The 16290-nt window shown below is 34.5% G+C and overlaps 1 protein-coding gene across 6 annotated transcripts in view; it reads right to left on the reverse strand.

The window, feature by feature from the left end:
* LOC131692851 (peroxisomal targeting signal 2 receptor) overlaps positions 1-16290 on the reverse strand; it is a 116084-nt gene that overhangs the window by 19697 nt on the left and 80097 nt on the right. The window contains exon 1 of one of the 6 annotated variants that reach the window (XM_058980177.1): positions 6574-6716. The exons of 4 other annotated variants lie outside the window; for them this stretch is intronic. The gene's annotated coding sequence lies outside the window, so the exon portion shown is untranslated. Of the gene's footprint in view, positions 1-6569; positions 6717-16290 lie in introns of those variants that run through there. One more of the 6 variants, XM_058980176.1, reaches the window with a different exon arrangement.

Raw genomic sequence — 16290 nt, forward strand, 5'->3', positions numbered from 1 at the left:
TATGTGAACGACAAATTTAAGAAAAAGAAAATGTCGAAGTTCGCCTCCAAATATCTCATTTGGCAGGCCATCTGCTCTTGCGGACAGAGGAGTGAGCCTTTCGTGACAAAAGGCACAGTAAATGGCGAGATCTAGAAATCTGAGTGCCTCGAGAAGCGCCTTTTGCCGTTCTTGCAGCAGCACGACGAAGCTCTGCTATTTTGGCCAGATTTGGCATCATGCCACTATTCTAAAAGTGTCCTGGAGTGGTATGAGGCCAATTCTGTCCATTTTCTTCCAAAGGACATGAATCCGCCAAACTGTCCGGAGCTGCGCCCGGTGCAGCAGTACTGGGCAATGATGAAGCGGGAACTTCGGAAGAGCAAGAAGACAGTCAAAGACGAGAAGGACATGTTAAGAAAATGGAAAAAAAAACTGAGAAACTGGTACCGGATGACACTGTAAAGACTTTGATGGAGGGCATCAAGCGAAAATGCGTTCAATTTTACACTCAAGGCTCTTCTTTACCGACACCAGAGAGGTAAATTCACTATCTGGACTAGATATCGATCCACCAAACTCATAGACCGGGGACCAACGGCTTTACTTCCCTTCCGAAGAAAGACGTGACCACAGATTTTCACCTCAGAAAAATCTCAACGACCTCGGCTGGAATTGAACCCAGGCAACTGGAATAAGTGGCGGTCACGCTTACCATTCAACCACCGGCGCCGTCATAGATAGTTTTGTTGTTCTGGCATTGACAATAAAGTAGCTGAATATACATTTCACTCACGCTATTCCATCTTTCGTTATATTGGTTCATGACAATCCTTATTCTCAGACCACGTTTTCTATCTACGAGAATCAAGCAGCTATGTGGCCATTCTGTTAGCAAAATGCATTCCAGGAATCTTCAAACAGAAAGGTAATAGATCATCGCGGCCGAACAATCCCAATTTCTGCAATTTGGTCAAACAAGAGCGCGTGTGAATTAATTGAACGGAATATTAAAAAATCCAATCATATTTCTTTTTGAAAATAGTTATGAGATACAGAAAAAATATTCTGTGAGGCTTTTGATAGACCGAATCTGACTTTTCGAGCCTTTCGTCTAACTCCTGCCATCATATTATGTGCAGCTACTTCGTCCTTTGTGCTTGTACGGTACAGAGCGTCAGTTTGTCTTAAACGGCATCTCGCTTCCAACAGCGGTTTGGGTTTTTTCAGGTCTTGCTTAAGAATGAATCCAGTTCTGGCATGTTGGGGGGCACCTTGGACACCACTTGCACGTTATGGATAGCAAAGCACATAATAACCATTTCCGGTTATGATGACAAATATGAAAAAAACAGCACGGAAAAATCGCGTTACTTCAACAAACGACGTTTTTCCCAGACACTCGTTCCCGAAATTTTCTAGGCAGATCATCCCGGTCGCAATGAAAATGTCGCTTTTCAAGCTACATGCTACAAGTTATTTCTTAGCGAACATCTACAGGTTCATATGCTTAAAAATGTCCGCCACATTTCCCCTTCCGGCTACCGTACTCCTGCCAAGGACGGCGCCTTCTTGTCCATTCAGTAAAGTCGTCTACAGCTTTCTGGATCGCGTTTTGGTCGCCTTGTTTTGTATATTGTCGCGATTTAGAGTCACTACCTTGTTATAAGTTGACAGTCTAGCTAGTTTTTTAGCTCGATGCACGGTTGTAGACGCGTTTTATGCGTTGCTCCTCTAGCTTGGACGATATTTTGATAACGGGAGTCCAATCGGAACAACCACCGACTACCATGTACTTTGTCTTATAATAGTTGATAGTTAGCCATTGTTTTAAATGACACGAACTCCTCTTCCACAGCGCTGCGATCGATTTGAATTATGTGGAGCATGCAAGCATGATGATAGTACTGCTCATTTGCACATCGGCATACTTAAAAAAAGGAATATTACATATGACGAAAACAACATCGCGACATACTTTTCTATCTTATGTTGAAATTTTACTTGTATTGACACGTAAAGTAAAATATTGTGTTTGCTTTAATGTACAAATTGGCTGATAAACTGGGGAGTTTCCAACGACGTGTATTTTTATATGCGCTCAAATGTAAATTCATGTGAATTGTGACGCTTCTTTTGTGTGCACCGTGCGAGACGTCAAACTACAAGATTTTTTCTAAATGTGAGATTTTCGAATTGCAGTAGAACAAAAAATTAGGAAAAGTTTCGTCATACTTCATCCAATCAATTATTTGTAATCTAATAGAAAGACTTTCATTGCAATTAAAATCAACACGCAGCTTTCAACAATACCACTAAGATCCAAACAACAAGGAAAACATATTCACAACCGTACCTCGACCCAGTCGTCTATCAGGTACTGACGAAGATAAGCCGGATAAGTTGGTATGGGTAACAAATGTCAACTTCGGAGGTTAAACCCAATTAAGCTCCCTTAGAATGTAACTTGAAGAACTCCAGACTCTATTGAACAATGACGAATAAGCTTTAACGTCGAGAAAACTTTACGCGTGCTGAGAACCTGTGTATGCTTACTACCACAACCCAGACACAGTTTTTTTTATTTATTCATTGTAAATGTAAAAGATCTATGACTTCGTTAAGCTTATATCTAATCTGGGGTTGAAATAACCCAACTTAAAAAATCTCCTGAAACAGCATTTCAAACTTTCTTCGAAGAGTCGTTGAACATTGATAATTAGTTTATTGGACACAACTCGATGTGTGAGCCTAAGAGGGACGTCTGGTGTAAAGTGCTCAAGCCGAAGGTTATTTTGGTTTACGATTTTGTATACAAGTTAAAAACGGTTTTTTTGTAATGTTCAGATTTATTTATACATTCATCGTGCACGAAAAAAAATATTTTCAGTCACGCAGAACCACACATACGAGCGTTCCAAGAGTAGACTCCTGATAAAATTGTCTGATACGGGAAATTCATAAAGCTTTGTAAAGCTTAGACTTGTAGTTAGTCGACGACCCACAAAAAATATGAAAAAGTTTGAGTTTCGGAAAATGGCTTCATGAAATTTTTAATCTCATATTTTACTGTTAAATTTGCTCACTTTTTTAAAAAATAATGGGGAGAAAAAAAGTTTTATTCACTTTTCTGTGGATCATCGACAGGCTACACATATTGTGAATTCTCATAAAAAATCAAGTCAATTCGTGCATTAGTTCTTGAATTATCTTGTTCGTCAATTTGAAAAACGCGGTTTCGAGAAAAACGCTGTCCCACATTAAATTGTATCACGAAAAAAACGCTAGAGGTTCAATACTAAAAATGAAGCAGATAGAAAAAAATCGATTTTTTTTGCCCGCTACACCAGACGCCCCCCTTAAATACAGGTATTTTTTTTTATTTATTTACAGCAAGTAAACTATAAACTAGACATATTAACTTTTTGCCATGCGGAGATTTTTGTTGAATGCTTCGATTTTTTACCTCGGTTTGCGCATTATGAACGTGGAACTATACTCTTTTTTCTGTCTTCTCGTTGGTGTTGCAGGTAGTTTTTTTCCTAACAGAGTTGAATGATAACGTCGTTATTTTAGCGCAAACTTGCTTGTTCATCAAATATAGTTGGTTGGACGAAAATTTTTTTTCGTTGTGCTATATGTACTTGTGCTTAGTACATTCGTGCGAGGTTTTTCGTAGAGTGTATATTGTTTACAGTATTGACACGTAAGAGACTGATTGTCATATGCACACTGCGTGGTCTGAGAATAGGCAGATTCAGGTTGCAGGATCATAAAGGAAGGAATGGGATATTTCAATCGTGTTCTCACTACTCGAGCTCCGTTGAGAATGCCTGTGAAAAATTGTTTATTCCATTCGGTTATACCGACATCGAATGTTTCTGAACACAGATAGTGCAGACTGAGAATATATTTTAGGAAGGTGGTGTTTTTGGACTAAAGAATAGTTCTGCATTTACTTTGGGTTTGTAGGTTTTTTTCTAAGAAATGCGACGAATTACGGTAATGGATATTTGGACGATTTCACCTATTTTCGGTAACAGTAGTACTGATTCTTGTAACTGGATCAGTTGCGCCAAATTTCATTTTTCAAAAGCCAACTTCGAAATAGATTTAACGCAACGAATATTTAAATTCAAAACCTTCCCCAATCATTCAATACAAAATTGACGGGATTTTCATGCAAAATCGAACGTTGTCATTTCTCCTTCCGGAAGTCGCACTAGCGCACTGAGTGCACGCTGCACAGTGGCCGGAGGCTGGCCAAAACCTCAAAAATTTATTTTTGAAATATAGATATTTTATATTTTTCCTAAATTTCTCATGTATTGAATGATGTATATTCGAAATTTTATGATCATTGGATAAGAACACGATTTTTAACACGAGTTTAAACGTACCAAAGTCAGGATTTTTTAATGATTTTCATTTCCGAAACCACCATTGCTCTGTTCACTTCAAATGCATGTTGCTCTTTTGATTTTGGTTCGATTTTAGCACAACTAGTTTCATTGTGTAGAGGAACTAAAAAACTTGGTTAGTGAGTAAAATACATTTGGTAAATTTGCTTGGAACTATGACTTTTTAGTTTAAATATGTTTAAGGTGGTCAGATCAAAAATACTTTGTTCACTAATGTATTCTGTACAAATTTCGGAATCATTTCGGAACGGTCACATAGTATACATTCTATGTGAAATTACCTCTACTTTTCGAATATCATGGTCTCGTTCTGCGCCTAAGTGCGCAAAAAGGTTTAAGGAGATTTTGAAGCTTTGTTGCTGATATGGAGACACATCGTGTTTTGTGTAAAATAGTTAGACAATCTACAGTAAACCAACACGTTCAACAATGGTTTTTAAGTAGTGTTCTTCATTTTTTATGATATTGTTGACATTGGTGAACAGTAACGGAAAATCTATCATGAAAACGGGATCATAGTTATAAGAAAGGTTCAATGACACTGTATGGAAAAATGCATTTAATATTTTACGACTTTTGACATCAAAAATGAGCTCAGCACCTCAAAATTAGCTTAAATTGTGATTTTCAGCCAAATTAGGTAACATTTGAGGTTTTGTCCGACTTTTGTTTGAAGAGCCGCCACTGTGCACTGCTCTGAAGATCTAGCGTAATAGTCTTAGCGCACCGCAGTGGCTGCTCATTCAATGGGCCATTTGCGCGACTTCCGGAGGGTTAACTCTACAGAGGCTAGTTTCAATTGAAAATTAACATTGTCAAGTATGTCAGGTAGTTTTTGTTACCAAAAATGTTAAAAATGATTGGACGATGATCGCGTGACTGAACAGCTGAATGCACAGTATGGATGAGTGATGCAACGAATAACTACGATCTGGGCATGACACGATTCTTCAAGTTCAAACAAACCTGTCACCTTATAGCAGCTTGGGGTCAAATAACTAATATATTCATTAAAAAAATATGTAAACTAAAAATATCAAATGAAATTATTATGTGAAGATATCCATTATGTGAAATATTAATTCCCAATAGGGAAAATTCGATTTAATCGATTTGCGCAATAAGGCCACAAGATCCAACTTTAATTAAGTCTGATTTTTGTGTTTCGAATTCATCTCGTCAGTAACTAGCTCCAACTGGTTATCAAGTCAGACGATGTATAATAGTACCAAAATTAGCACTAGTTAGACACAAACATATCTAAACAGTTCACACTACAGTTTAGCCAGTTCGCTTAACTGGCAACTGACTTGTCCCGAATGATGTCCCGGGAAGAAAATACAGAAGCTCTGATTTGCTGACGAGAAAGCGAAAACGAACACTTATCTTTGGGTTAGTAAACCAAAGCCAGGAATTGCGCAATATTAATTCCCAAAAGCGAAAATTGTGTGTCGTGTAAGCGGTTTAAATATTTTTATGTCTAACTAGTGTTAATTTGGCTGCTAGTTAAGATTCATCGTCTAACTAGACACCTAGTTGGTGCTAGTTACTGACGAGATGAATTCGAATAATAAAAAGCAAACTTAATTTATTATGTGAAGAAATCCATGATTCTGTTTTTGTATATAATTTCGAAACGAATTCTTTCAGATTGTTCGGTGTCAATGACAAGAATACCTAGACAGGCAGTAATGGTAGGTAGGTTATGGTTGCTTCAAAATAACGTGCACGGTTCATTTTTTCCGTTACTAAGCATGCCATTTCTTTTATTTCGATTATAGAGGTTTTAACCTTAACGTCATTCGCCTCTTCGGGTTAGAAAAAACTCTTATGAGAAATTTCTAACCCTATGTGCGGGGTCGGGATTTGAACCCAGGTACGCTGCGTACCAGGCAATCGATTTACCAACTACGCTACGCCCACTCCCAGCATGCCATTGTATAGGTTTGAAACGCGAACAAGTTATTCTAGAACCAATATTTTGTTTACACTCTGGTCTAAGAATTCATTACATCGATAATATAGCACAAAACCCTGTAGTCTCCTTCGTGTTTCTCGGATTTTTTAAAATATTCAACCATCGAAGACGTTAGCACGAATACAAACTATCAGAGTTATCAACAACATCACTCCTCAATTAAACAATTCAACCATGTTTTTAATTCATACCAACTCGATCACCGCAGGTTTCTTCTTTGGTCCCAAAAGCAGGCGAACTTCCCCGCTCAGCACGCTCTCCGCAACGGAACGAAAAACGCGCACTTTCTACTTCCCCAAAATCGTTGGCTAACTATTGCACACACTTCATCGCACCGCCACGTGTCTAGAAAAACTGATTCGGAAAAATCTTCCAACTTGCAGTCTGGTGCTGCTACCGGGGAAAAAGGTTTTCCACGGCGCGCCTTTTTTTGCTTCTATTCTTGTTGTACTAACAGACTTTTATTTTCACTCTACTCTATTTACTTCGCGCTTCCATTTTGTATGTGAGAAAAACTAACATCGTTAATATTATATGAATAGATCCAAAAATGATCCAACTGCACAGAACGGTGGTTTTTGGGGGGCGAAGACACGGGTGGCGACGAGGCCGGGCCAAATAGGAAGGAGCTAGCGTGCGAACGGGGAAAAACAGAAGAAAAAAAAATCGACAACCATAATATCGTATCTGGGAAAAACGCAACGTAAGACCAGAGCACGCGGCTGCATTAAAAATAATACAAAATATTCAGGCGTGCAGAACAGCATGCGAAGGGAAAAAATATTGAACCGCCAAGGCAGCTATCGTAAAATCTAGTTCGGGAATGCTTCACTAGAACTTGGGATACTTCTTGAATGCGGAACGGAACAGCTGGTTGGATGTTTTTAACAGGAAGACATTGTACTGTAAGAGCCGGAATCTTCCGTAACAATTCAATTATTCAACTGTTTATTCTCGAAGGGAATCCCGCAGTGATGGGTAAACCAGATCGCAAAACTTTCCCATTGACCTGGAAATTTTGCGTCGCAAAAATTGCATCCAACTGGTTCGCATGCATTACCAGCCGAGCAGGAAAAAATAACAAATCCGCTTAAAACAAATAAATCGCGGCGAAAAAGAAGTCTGTTTTCCACCAGTCGGCTGCGGGTGAAAAATGGAATAAAGTTCGAATTTAATGACTGCAAACCGTTGGCGATTTGGTGGTCCGGTTCAACTGGATGGAATATTAGTACCTATGTAAGTACAGATGGCTTTTAAAAATAAGTTCATCGAAGAACGCAATTGGATGGAAAAATGCACGTTTCAATGGATGGCTTAAAAAACTTTAGGAGATTTTAGTACAATTTTGTACATTGAACCTCACTGTCAAGTTAGGGAAATTTCACGACTGCTGTCATATTCAGTGCTAAAGATATTACGTGTAATAAAAAAAAATGCAACTGCAATATCGTTGCACCATAAGCAGCACAAAAAACACTTCCTTCCCTCTATTATGTGGCATGGATCACCGAATCGAACGATTGACTGATTGTTTGATCGCTTGCAGTCGACATTATTTTTGCCGAGATAAGTGTTTTCTTGTTTCTTGAGTATATCGGAAATACCACCGCCCGTAGCGCCTTATAATGATCGAACGGTGACGATTAATGTGGACCCGTTCGTTTGGTTTGCATGTTTGCATCGCAGGCAAAACTTTTCGTAAGTGTTTGCTTGTTTGTTTGTTTGTTTGCATCAGGAAAAAGTGGTCTCGGAACAAGGTTGAACGAATTAACTTTCATAACGTGAGCAATTGTTGTTTCCAATAGTTTATACACAGTTACGTTGGACTCTTCAAGGCACTCTCGGTAACTGTGGAACTGATTGAGAAGTTGAGGGAATTATGTCATCGTAGCGAAGAAAGGAGAAAAGGAGACAAGGGATTGAAGACTTAAGTCATATATGACCTAAAACACATCTAGACACGCAAATCCAAGTAATGTTGCACACATTTTAATATGTATTGTATCATTTGGACATCATCACAAACTGGTACTAAGTTTATAAGGGAATTTGCTGTGTGATCGTACTATTCAACCCGTAACTCCGGAACCAGAAGTCGAACCAATAAAAAATCTATATTATCGACGTAAGCGTTGTACCTTTCATTTAAATTTGTGTAATCGGTTTTTTTAGAAGATACGTGTTTTAATTTTTAGCAATCCTCAAAACAAAAATCATTATTGTGGTAAAAGTGTGATTATAGCAAAAAATGTTATTGTTTAAAATAACAGGCAAGTGTTTTGGAAAGCTAGAGGCTCCTATTTTATGGGTGGATTTCGGTTTGGGTGAAAAACTAAATATTTTCAAGACGATTACCACGTTTGAACGTACGGGGCTATTCGGACCCCATACTCCATTTACCACCGTTCAGCGGCTTGCGGCTGCATACACGATTGCACACACAAGGGTTGGGAGTACCGGTTTTACCGTTACCGAAAACCCGTCCGAATGTTCAATACCGAAATACCGGTTTTTAAAGCATAAAATACCGGTATTTTCAGAATTTTTGTTAGCAAAAACTATTTACAGAATATTTGATTATTTTTTATAATAGAACTTCAAAAATCTTTTCACTTACTAATGTTCGCAGTAAGGATGCCTGTTTTGGGACACTTTAATGTTTCTATATAAGCATCAACTTTTAACATACTTGTATTCTATTTTTTCACTTTACTGTGCTAATCTATATAAGGCTCAAAACTATCATTAAACTATGAATAATGGTCAATAAATTCTGCAGGTTTAATTACGCAAAGTCGTCACATTGAATATTTTTATAAGCTGTCAATCTAAGAGCGTTACTGCAACGGATTAAGTTTAAAACAAATTGGAAAAGGAAGCAAAAACGTTGTCATAAGAGGCAACAAAAATATCATTTCTTCATGTCAGGCCTACTACAATTTTAGCACATTGTTGTATTAAATTAGTAAATCAGTTTCTTTTACTTCATATTTAAGTAATACTCCCAGTCATCGGCTGTCCGTGGTTGAAGTTTCATTTTGAATTATCTCAGAATTCCCGAATTGATTCAATAAACGAAATCTATAACAAATTTGCGGCAACCGGCTGCCCAGAGCAATAAACACACGATAACACTTCTTCAAGTTACATAGATCGTACCACTTATCAAGGTGAATCCAGATTTGTAACTATTTACCCTAGCTCACTAACACAACGCTTTCCCGTAGTAAACGTTGAGATGCAGAGGTATATGCGGTCTCCATAGCCACACGTTTGTTATAATAACATTCGTTTCCTTTCCATATTATTGTAAAGATTGGGCGTATAGAACTTTCGAAACGTACATCTAGAGGATGGATAGGACTGTTCCAATGCAATGCAAATTTAGCAGGAATTTTGAGATTTTACTAAAACTACTACAACTTAGACTTATTACGTCTTTGGAGAAGTTATCGTAGTTTATGAGCCCCCTCTTTTTGTTAAAACAACAGTTAGGGTGGTTCTAATTTTACCAAGATCAAAAAATTAACTTTTTAATCATTCTAACTAGAGCCAAACGACCTCCAGAGAAGTTGTAGAACGACAAATTTTGGAAAAGTTTGCTGAAGACACGTAAGCTCTATCTGTCATACTTTTTATTTTACAACAAATTTAAAGTCGGAGCTTAGGGTGTTTCTTAGAAATACAGTTTTATTCAAATAACCTTTGCTGTATTCATTTAAAACTGAAGTAGTCATATATCTAACTATTTCTGTTGAAAAGTTATGAGCACTTTTTCGCCAAAAATGTTATTTTTTGGAATAACAATATCACTCATTTGGGGCAAACAAAAAATATTTTTTTTTTTGACTATAAATAAGGTCATGATTAGAGATATAATTGCGTAAAAAATGGCGAATGCGATATTTTTTTAAAATTTCACAAAATTGATTTGAAAAACTCTATTTTTTATATATTAAGTGCTTATATCTTCTGAACAATAAAAGCTCGAGTTTTGATGTATTAGAAGAAAATGTTCGTCTTCAAAAACTCTGAAAAACATCTGAAGGATATGTTGGAAAAAAAATGAAAACTGAAAAAGTTATTTTAAAAATTTGGTTTTCCATGAATTGACTCTTTGTGATATGTTTAAATTACTTTCACGGTGAACAATATAAAAAAGTAGTTTCGTTTTCATGGTATAATATTGCACTTTATAATACTTTTCTATTTTAAATAGTGGGTAGGGTGGTTCTATTTTTTTTAAATCAGGAAATTAACTTTTTAATGGTTCGAGATAGTTTCGCTGTCTTGAAGAAAATGAAATTTTAAAAAACTTTGTCGAAGACACTGAAACTCTATGTCGTATACTTTTCATTTTACAAGAAATTTACCAAAAAATTTAGGGTGTTTCTTAAAAAATGGTTTTCTTTGTATAACTGTTGCAGTTTTGATTTTTCATTAGGATCACTTTAGAAATACTTTCATATATTTTGACGGAGAACAATTTGTCTTAATATATTGAACCTCTAGCTTCACTCGTTAGAAAGTTATATATACTTGCTATTAAAAGTAAACTTTTTTTGAGTGAATATTGCAAGATATAAAAAAATATCGTATTTGCCATTTTTGGTGATATATACTACAAAGCATGCTATTTCATATGATTTTTAATGTTCAGTGCCCGAATCGAAGATAATTATATTTGGAAAAGTTATATTTTTACATTTCTTACAAAAGAAATGTATAGGATTCTCTCAAACTTTGTAAACTTCTTCCGAGGCCCGGAGGGCCGAGTCTCGTATACCAATCGACTCAGCTCGACAAATTAAGACAATGTCTGTATGTGTGTGTATGTGTAAATGTATGTATGTACAAAATGTCATGTAATTATCTCAGCAATAGCTGATCCGATCTTTATGAAACTAGTTTCAAATGAAAGGCCTAACGTTGCCATTTGACACTATTATTTTTGTTTTTTGATATGTTGTTTACTTTCAGAAATATGGGTCATTTTGTCAAAACATTACAGGTTTTTAGTATATAACTATCAAACAAAGCAATGTTGTCTGCACATAATTAGAAATCTTGTAAAAATACCTTTCGAACAAGCTATATATTGTCAAAATCCGTTCACGAGCGAAGGAGACATTAAACATTTTGTATTTTTATTCCCCGCTTACCAGTTTTCACTAATTAAAAAGGAGACCGTTCCATACAGAGTATTGCTTCACTGGTGTTTTAGGGGCAAAACTAAACCGATTTTGAATATCAGGGTATGAAAACACATCTACGTAATTCAAGGAATTAAATTTTGGAAACATTTTGTGAATTATCTCTATAATAACTGAACTATTTCACAAAAATCAATATGTAAGTTCACTTCAAAAGCAAAATAATGTGCTCATAGTGAATTTTTTTCTAGAGTTCATGTATTTATCCCTTGGATTAGGCGTTGCGTTCAATCGTGAAGTAAATGTTGGATGGTATATTAATAAACAGATTATCGAGTAATTCACCTAGTAGTGAGATAAAAGATTTCTCATATAATTATACTCGTGCATCACCAAAAGAAACTGTATTTTTGAATTCTAAAACTCTAGCGAAAATTTAGCTCTTTGCAAGATTTAGGTTATATTGGTTATGGCGCAAAAATTACTTCTTGCATTATTTATAATGAGGATGTGAGAAATCAATATGTCGCATAATATACCTATAAAAAGAAGGTCTCGGCATGAACCATCATTTGCCATTCCTCACATGCCCTCCCCATCTCTCTCTCTCTCTCTCTCTCTCTCTCTCTCTCTCTCTCTCTCTCTCTCTCTCTTCGTGATCGTGGCAACTGTCACGACTCACATATATCTTGCAATTTCTCTATCCATGTCTAAGTTGTGTGATCTTTATTAATATTCAAGCTAATTTCATGTGTGCGATGTAATTGTGAAGGTTTGGGAAAACAAAACTATATTTTGTCTGCTGTTACCCTATTATTTCCTTTGCATTATTGTGTCGAAAAGACTCAACGAAACAAGTTTAATAATACATCCTACATGGCAAATAAAATATTTGTAGTCCTGAGAAAATTTGCAAAATATTTGCATTATGGGAAAACTATAACTATTTTCAAGGTGAAATATGTATCTCTTCGAAACGTTGCACTATGGGTAGAAAGGTGACCATCGAAAACAAATTTAATTCCATTCTATTCAAAGCTTGTATATACAATATAATTGAGGAAATTCATGGCATTCTCAGAAAAATAAGTGGCTTAACTGGGTAATACAGACGTTTGACGATGAAAATTTTCAAAAGGGACATTCCACGTGCGATATTTCAACTCTTCGTATCTCTATTGAATGAAACATATGCTCAAGTATGTCATGTGAAAACTAAGAACATCTTTTTCGTGATGATATTATTGCAAATGCACATACGTTGTATTGGTATGAACTTTCATGAAAAATAACGGATCAAAGCCCAAAAATATCCACGAATTAGATCCGGGAAAAGAAGTCTCCCAAAGTCCCCACTCTCGATAGGGGATGCAAGTACAATGTGTCTTCTAACTTATCGTCGTCCATATCTGCTCTATACTGAGTACACTTCAATTGATGTTTCAATGGCAGTCACATTTAGTAGTGAGGCATTGGATAATTCGGCACACGTTTCGTTCGAGTTTTCCATATTGTAGAAGTCAATTAGCGAGGATTACAATAAGAGTTTATGCATTGGACAGTAGTTGATCTGACTAAATTTTTACCATCCTGATAGTTTGAACCATTTCTTTTTCACAGTATTGGTTTGTATAGGACTTATTTTACCATATTTCCTGAACGAGAATTCCGAACGAAACAATATGCAAGCTATAAGGATGGTTAGAAAGAGACTGCATTGTAATCAATTGAATGCACGCAATTTATGCAATCGACATTGCCTAGACAATTCACACTATTTATTTTAATGCAAATGAAAACTTTGAAATATATACATGTCTCTTTTACGAATCGCATTCTTCCTCTTTCGCTCTCTGTTCAAGGGGCTTGAAAGCACATGTGACCTTGTCTTACTTTACTATATTCAATTGCGCGGTAAATTAATGGACCAGAAAATTCTATTCAGCACAAATTTTTTTTCGGAATATGCGACCAAAAAGTAAACTTTGAATTCCAAAGCAAATTGAACGTTCCAGGTTCCTGATAACTAATTTAAGTCCATCAATAATGTAGAAACACCAGATAATCTTAAAACGACCCCGTCAAGTAAAGAAGCGTGAAAACAAAAAGACTAAAACAAAAAAGAGATGGAAGTCCTAGAAAGCCCATTGTATATTAATTAACCTTTTCTCAGAAGATAAGATTATCAAAAACATTACATAACTTTCTGATGCAATGGTTCTCAAATTCAAGATTGGGTTATCTATTTTCAAACATGTTTTTTATCTTTAACTTTAAATGATCATTGCATTTTAATTAATTACTTCATTCAGCATCTTTTTATTCATTTTGTTTATCTGCGTTCATTTTATCTACTTTATTCTTTTCATCATTTGGATTCACTCTGACTAGTTTATTCTTTTTGTGCATTTTACTCATATCATTCATTTAACTTATTTTAATTCACTGTTTTCATTTAATGCATTTTTTCCAGTTCATTCATTTTGCTTCATTTCATTAATCTGAGTATTTTTTCAGTTTTATTCATTTCATCCAAATAATTTATTTGACACAATTTTTTTCTATTAATTTATCACCTTTTAACATCCTTTAATTTTTCTTTTCAGTCAATGCATTTTATTCTGCTCATTTTTTTATTTTTAATTCATTTTATCAATTCAGCTCATTTTGTTTATTTGACTCGTTTGTTTTATTTATTCATGTCATTTATTTTTTATGCATTTCATTTTCTTTGTTGATTCCTTTATTTTTATCCATTTAATTCATTACATTCATTTCATCTCCATTGTATACACTGTATTCATTAAATTAAATTTATTCATTTAATTCATTTGATTCGTTTGATTCATTTGATTCATTTGATTCATTTGATTCATTTGATTCATATGATTCATTTGATTCATTTGATTCATTTGATTCATTTGATTCATTTGATTCATTTGATTCATTTGATTCATTTGATTCATTTGATTCATTTGATTCATTTGATTCATTTGATTCATTTGATTCATTTGATTCATTTGATTCATTTGATTCATTTGATTCATTTGATTCATTTGATTCATTTGATTCATATGATTCATATGATTCATTTGATTCATTTGATTCATTTGATTCATTTGATTCATTTGATTCATTTGATTCATTTGATTCATATGATTCATTTGATTCATTTGATTCATTTGATTCATTTGATTCATTTGATTCATTTGATTCATTTGATTCATTTGATTCATTTGATTCATTTGATTCATTTGATTCATTTGATTCATTTGATTCATTTGATTCATTTGATTCATTTGATACATTTGATTCATTTGATTCATTTGATTCATTTGATTCATTTGATTCATTTGATTCATTTGATTCATTTGATTCATTTGATTCATTTGATTCATTTGATTCATTTGATTCATTTGATTCATTTGATTCATTTGATTCATTTGATTCATTTGATTCATTTGATTCATTTGATTCATTTGATTCATTTGATTCATTTGATTCATTTGATTCATTTGATTCATTTGATTCATTTGATTCATTTGATTCATTTGATTCATTTGATTCATTTGATTCATTTGATTCATTTGATTCATTTGATTCATTTGATTCATTTGATTCATTTGATTCATTTGATTCATTTGATTCATTTGATTCATTTGATTCATTTGATTCATTTGATTCATTTGATTCATTTGATTCATTTGATTCATTTGATTCATTTGATTCATTTGATTCATTTGATTCATTTGATTCATCATTTGATTCAATTTGATTCATTTGATTCATTTTAATCGTTTGATCCATTTGATTCATTTAATTCGTTTTCTTCATATCTTTAATTTTATTCAGTAAGTAAGTAGTAATTTCTTTTATTTATTTCATTTAATTTGTTAGTTTGAGTCAATTTATTCTATTAATCTTATAAATATTTCTAAATATAGTCAAAATTTCCAATAATTAAACTAATATAATTTGATTCGTGTGTACTATAATTTTGATTTACATTAATCATTCTACTCATTTTATGAATTTGAACACCTTTTATTGCATTTTTTTTATTTTTTTATTTCGTTCGTTTTAATGATTTTCTATCATTTACTTAGTTTATTCGAGATTTTATTCGTGCAGGACTAGAAACTGTTTTCATCCCATCTCTAGTTGGGTGCCTACTTCGCACTTACTTGAGTTCTGCAAACTAATGAATGATCCAACAGTGATATGTGTAAGAAATATCCCATCGTACTGCTAGGTTAAAAGTTCTTATAACTTTAAAACGAAAAAAGTTCAGTAGTTGGTGTTTTAAAGCAAATTATGTTCCTCAAAATAATCTTCAATTTGTCCAAAGGGTACTTTAGCGTAAAATGAAAACTTCAAAAGTTATAGAAATAAAACCGGTTTTTTTAAGGAACACCCTAAAGCTTACTTTTGAATTTCTCGTGTAATGGAAAGTATAAAAGCTAGAGCTTGCATGTCTTCAGCAAATTTGTCTAAAATGTGTTGCTCTACAATTTCATCGTAAACAGTAAAGCTCTATCTCAAACCGTTAAAAGTTCTATTTTAAATATTTTTCGCTCAGTATTTTTTGTAGGAAAAGGAAGTTTCCTAAAAATATGTTCTGTGGCAGATGCGTTAAAAACCTGCAAAATTACGTAACAAAACAACGGAACTATAAGCTATGATATCTACCTCAAAGAATATATGAAGAAGGATTCGCAGTCGTCCAGTCCCAGTTTGGCCTGAATCAACCTCCTGCCAC

The sequence above is a fragment of the Topomyia yanbarensis genome, chromosome 3 (genome assembly GCF_030247195.1).
Source record: "Topomyia yanbarensis strain Yona2022 chromosome 3, ASM3024719v1, whole genome shotgun sequence".
NCBI classification, from domain to species: Eukaryota; Metazoa; Arthropoda; class Insecta; order Diptera; family Culicidae; genus Topomyia; species Topomyia yanbarensis.